The following is a 6,000-nucleotide window of genomic DNA, read 5'->3' on the forward strand; positions in this document are numbered from 1 at the left end:
TTGAGGCTACAGATGCAGCTCCCCAAAAGATTCTATAAAGGGAAACTCTTTCTGTAAAACTGGCTCAAAAATGGGTCCAGAACGCTCAGAAAGTGCTGACTTTGAACGCTCTTCCATCCTCTTTTTCTTGGCTTCCTTCCTTTTTGTCTTCCTCCTGTTCAGCGACCATATTTGGCTAAAGTTAAATACACACTGGGTTGATAGGGGAAACATCACCACAGATAGACAGGCCCTTTCTACCGACATGCCTTTCCATCCTTGCCATGGAAACATGTCGAGCAACCTTAAATCAGAGTCTGGGGGCAAGCTCTGCTAAATGAGTCACTTCCAGTAAGAACTGAGTGTGCTGCTGTAGAGATGGTGTCATTACTAGAAAAAACTTGGATCAATGTGTTTGTAAGGGATCCTAAATTCTGCCTCCCCGAAACCTGTCTATTGTTTGAGAGTTTTCTTTCTATCAGTAGAGAACTTTGATTTGAGAGGCTCCAAGAATCCAACGATTGCAAAAATTGAATATACTGGCATTGACGTTTGACAAGCTGCAATCACCCATGTTATATTGTAGTTCTTTTTGTTTGACTTCACTATTTAGACTATCAACCTCAGAGTCATTGGCTGTTGCACAATACTTTCCGTGCGCTCTCTCTCTCCCCCCCCTTCCTCTCTCTCTCTCTTTCTCTCTCACTCAGTCACAAAACACACTTGCACTAGCACTCCATGTACACCCTCAACTCAATTTTTGGTAAACAAACGTGGGCTGGACTCTGGGGTCAAAGGCCGAATCCACAAGAGGAATAGCAAAGGGAGAGAACATTTTGTCATCTTCTGACATGGTGAAATAACAGCGCGGGGAGATCAGCTCAGAGCTATCACCTTTAACAGCCCTGTCTCCTAGGGATTACATTTAAATCAGCTACTTTGTAGCAGAAAAGACATTTTAAGGGTAAAGTAATTTACTGTTGTCCCTGAAATTATCAGTATGCTAATTGAAATATTTGTTTTCAGCCAAAATAGACAACCTCATAGAGACTACAATGTTTCATGGTTATGGTTCGTACAGAACAACACAGCAGTGACTTGAGACATAACATTTTTTACAAAAATCTAACAGCGACCACAATCTTTTCCAAACCCAAACCAAAAGGCTTTTATTTCATAAACCTCGTCTAAATCTTTATAAAGCCTAAAATAAAAATGAAGCCACTTCAGAATCCACTTGTGGATGCAAACCAAGGACACTAGCGTGACAGTCCTGCTTTTTGTACGCCCAGCATCAACCCAACCGGCCTCTAAAGTCTCCAACACGGCACATACGTCTAGTATTTAATTTAAAAAATAAGGTTCACTTTTGAACGTAGTCCAGGCAGAAAGTACTTGCAATCACAACGTAACTAGGAAATCAATCAATACATTTTTAGACCCAACATTAATCCACCATCAGCAAGTACTTTGCTACAGTGTCAAGGAAAAACGATGGCGAGAACCAGAATGATTGGTAGACAGCCATCTGCCGAGAAAGTAACGTATCCAGTTTAGTTACATTCACATGTAAGTTCTAGGACACAAGGTTGCCTACAAATGCTATGTTTCTTCCAAAAGTAATTACTCACCACCCACCCTTTAGTCATCTTTAAAGTGGGTTCACTGTTTTGTAGTGGTGACCAAATGTTGAGGGAAGAGGATTTTAAGTATTGTACAACCAACGGTCAATAACCCAGCTCTATAAATCATCGTGCATTGCGCTGAAAGACAAAAACAAGAACAATGGCGTAATAAATTGCTCAGAGAGACTGACCCAAGTTGTGTCAGAAACTGTTTTTTTCCATTATGCCGATGAGATCACTACAAAGTCCTCTACAATGATCTCCCTTCAGAGCGGGTAGGAAGAATGATTTCCGACACAACCCAAGAGGAAGTTCAATGCATCTACCAACAAATAACCTGCTATTCAAGAACAAAAAACAGCCCAGTAATGGCAGCTGTTGTGGGTGTTTAACCCTCTCAATCCATGAGCTTTTTTGTCCAGTTGATTTCGTCCGCTTTTGTGTGCGGGTACATCTATCAATAACCAATCTATTTGGGTGCAGTTAGACGCACACATTGCATATATATGCCCTTGACATGTTAGTTAGGGTGTGTGTGTGTGTTGTTGAGAGTTTTTTTCAGGGTCTTTGCAGGTTCCTGTGGCTGAAAATCTGGGTTACACTCAACGCCATCTCTAAGCACATGCCCCACAATGCACCTTGAGCATACCAAACCTCTATAATCTGCCTCACTCCTCTCTGGCCTTGTCTTACAGCTGGGGGACTCCAGCTATAAAGAGCACTGCAGCCTATCTGCAATCAATGACGATACACTCCATAACACCCACCTGGATCAATGGTACAGCAGTCGGTCAATACGGCCACAGTTAACCCAGCTGATTAAGGGTAATACGGGGGAATTTCACATCTCCCTGAATAAGACGGTGAGTGTTCACATTGTCCAATCGCACAGCCACTTCTTCCTGAAAGATTCCATCTGTCAACACGCGGCCAATTTGTGTGTGGTGATCTGTGGCAGACAGATGATGCCTTTAGTGGGGGAATCCTGCCACGCAATTAAATGTGCTGGCCGGAGCGCTGTTGATGGACAGATAGAGTCTATCCGTTGGTGATTGGCTTTTTAATTGAGTCCCCCCCACCTGCACTGATCTCTATCGTAAGCCCCTGGACCGTGTCAGGGGTGGACAGTTGTTAAGCCATCGAAGGAATCAGAGTGACAGTAGAGGCTCGGTGCGGTTATGGGGGAAAACAACAAGGGATGCACCACATCATATAATACACATGTACTTTTTACTTTAACATAAATATCAGAATTTTGCACCAGCTCAAGCTGAAACACCTGGTCAGGTATAAGGAGAGCAAGAACTCAATATTTGTCTCTTTCATACATGCACTGCATTCCTGAAAATGTCCTGCAAACGGCCGTATTTATAATCCCGACTTTACGCAGCCTCTTAGTAAAATGTCCGCAAGAAGTCTGTGTGAGCCCATGTGTAAACGCTACAAGTAATAGGAAGATTCACCGTGAGCGAGTGGGCAGGGTGATGACATTTCAGTCGGTGCGAAACCTAAAGAGCGACGAATAACAGGATGATTAGAAACATCTGAGGTTGAAGAAGAGTGAAAGTGGAGAGATGAGGAGATAAGGGGGCTCCTGGCTGCGAGAGCCGACGCCGAAATTGACTCAGTGACGCTACACTGTCACTTCCGCAGCGTTCTTTTTACGTCATGTCCTACCACGAGATCCCCCGCTCCTCCGTCTGACGGGGAATATCTCCCGCTGTGAGCGACACGTGTAAAAGCGCAACTCTGGAAACTGACAAATTGTCAGGAGTGCATGTGTGAAAGAGGCCCCTGACAGTGGATGTTAAAGGTCCCTAAATCTTCCGAAAGTAGAGATTTACCAAGTCATGTTTGCGCTAAAACCAAAACGAACTTTAACTACAGAAGAACTAAAAAGTGACCAACGATATCCTCGCGTCAGATAAAAAAACGCACATATGTTTTGCTCTAAAGCATGGACAAACAATGCATTCTGTTGTCTAATCTAGCGGGCTTATTGGACTTCATAATTAACAGAATGTAATGTGACAAAAAAAGAATTAATCGAGAAACAATGTGGAAATTGTTGTGCGTACCAGTTGCATCATCATTCCACTTAATTTTAGTTTATACATCGGTAAGTGAACGCAACACCGCTCAGCTCTGATCCAGGCTGTCCTCAGTTTGCTGGTTAGCACAGTCTGTTGCTGCTTCAAGCTGTTATGTTCTCACAGCACAACACTAGCTTATAGTACAAGTACTGTACATACGCCTCACACCTCAGCAGTCGTCTATTTTAGAGTTATCATATAAAGACACTTTGCGGCTTTTGTGTTCTTTAAATACACATTAAATGAGGAAGTGGCATGGTATGCATTATGACTGAGATGACACCAGTCAGAGGAGCTCTACTGCAAGAATCCACCAGATTGTTGTTGCAAAAAATACCCCACAGAGAAGTGATGTGTACTTCACCTTATATCACCCTATTCAGATAACAACTTTCAGTCGGTGGGAAACACCAGCAGAAATGTGAAGGCTGGTTTCGGAGCTTTAAAGTACTTCTTGTTGTACAGCGTCCTCTCTCCATGTGAGGTAATATCAGCCTGCTTATTCATGCAGAAGGCGCCTTTTGTAAATGGATTCAAGCGAGAGTTTAAACGGGCACTAATCTCACCCGCTGAACATCCGTGAGCTGCAGGGGGTCTCATCCACAAACACACATATGACCCAACCTCCTTTTTTTACAAACACACACCCTACCGCCGCCACACAGTTACACTTAAGGCAGGGCCCCTTTGCAACGCGGGGGTAAAGTCACAGAGGTCAGTGCTCAGTTTCCACATCAAACCCAGGAGCAGAGGCCAGAGTCTCATCCCCCCTCCCACTTCTCTCCCTCCCCTCCTCCTCTTCGCCAAACACACCCTCCTCCTCTTCCTCCCCCCCCCTCTGCTGGCTGTACAAATGCCTTTGCTGTCAGCTCTGCCCGGGTCCCCTGTAATTGAAAATAACAGCCAAGGGCCAGCCCCCGGCCACTCTCCCCAACCTGGTGGCTCTCTGCCTCTCTGACAGCCACCCATCAATACCAATGACTATTACCCTGCAAGTGAGAGCGCTGCCGATGACATCCAAGACACCACCCCTGCAACACTCCCACACACACACACACACACACACACACACACACACACCTCCCCCCCCAGTGTCCTTCCTCCGCTACCCGAGCCTCCTAATGTTTAACCCGTTGCTAACAGCCTCTCTGAGCTGCTACAGTAGGCAAACAAGCCTGTCTGTCACACACCACAATACTTCACACAAATTCACACCCACACATACACACACTCTTAAGGCATGCACGAAACTCTGACAAGCTGCAAACTTTTTCAAGTGAGAGTTTGCTGCAGTCTCACTTCACACTCTTTTATCCCCCACAAACATTTCTTCTTCTACAAATTCTGCTCAAGTTGTGTGTTTGGAAGTTGCTTTAAAAGGTAAATAAGTGACACATGACAGCTTTCACGGCTGTAAAGTGGAGATGCTGCCGGTCATAATCACTTTTAATCTCTTGTTATGACAGCTTATGAATCTACATTGGGAAAAGGTGTCTTATGTCCAGCCGGCACCATGCAGGGTCTCTTGTTTCCTCCCCCCTACGCACACACACACACACACACTGACAAGACACCAAACACAATGCCATAGGTGATCAGAGCTGTCATCTGCCCTGACAGAGAAATGACAGCTGAACGAGACGCACTGAACACAAGCACAAAGCCCCAGCAACGTGACAAATGAAGCACACAGCAAGCGAGCCAGCTCAGGAACAGGACGGACACACACACTAAAATAAAAAAAATAAAAGCACAGACCTTGTCAGAAGCTGCAGAGCCGTAGAGACCAGGAGACTGTTTTCCTCTCTGTCTCCTCTCCTCCTCTCCCTCTCCTCTCACTCTGCCTGTATGTATGTGTGTGTGTGTGTTTGTGCATGTGTGTGTGAGTGTGAGTGTAAGAGCTCCCTCCCCTTCTGCCTCTCAGCTGCTCGGCTCAGGCAGTTCTCAGGAAATGAATGGGAGCGCACAGAGAACTGTTGTACTTGCAAATGACTTACCCCGAGTCACATGATCCGCTAAATGTAGGGTGGGCCGGTGGGTGGAGGCTTCATAAGCAAAAGGGAAGACAATATACTCTAAGCTTTAACAGCATGCATCGAATTACACGGGGCCCCTCCGGGGAGGTTTCCGACGCGTCCGCTCTCAGTCAGCCCGCTCTCCCTCTATCCCCCTCCCGGTGCGCAGCGAGGAGCCCCGGGCTGGGGGTGAGCACCGGAGCACCTCCCCGTTTAAAGGGGACGGAGAGGAAGGTGTGCTTGAAGGAGAGGAAGCAGTTCATTATATCAACTCTCTTTCATTTACAA

General features: G+C 45.7%; 1 protein-coding gene across 2 annotated transcripts in view; it reads right to left on the bottom strand.

Moving 5' to 3' along the window:
- Positions 1-5,711, bottom strand: part of klf12b (Kruppel like factor 12b) — a 56,038-nt gene extending 50,327 nt beyond the window's left edge. For both annotated transcript variants that reach the window (XM_069662753.1, XM_069662752.1), the window contains exon 1: positions 5,456-5,711. The gene's annotated coding sequence lies outside the window, so the exon portion shown is untranslated. The remainder of the gene's footprint in view (positions 1-5,455) is intronic.
- Positions 5,712-6,000: the final 289 nt, after the last annotated feature.

Source organism: Semicossyphus pulcher, unplaced genomic scaffold, assembly GCF_022749685.1.
Source record: "Semicossyphus pulcher isolate SPU_LCO1_2020_fin unplaced genomic scaffold, fSemPul1.0.p SCAF_15, whole genome shotgun sequence".
Classification (NCBI taxonomy): domain Eukaryota; kingdom Metazoa; phylum Chordata; class Actinopteri; order Labriformes; family Labridae; genus Semicossyphus; species Semicossyphus pulcher.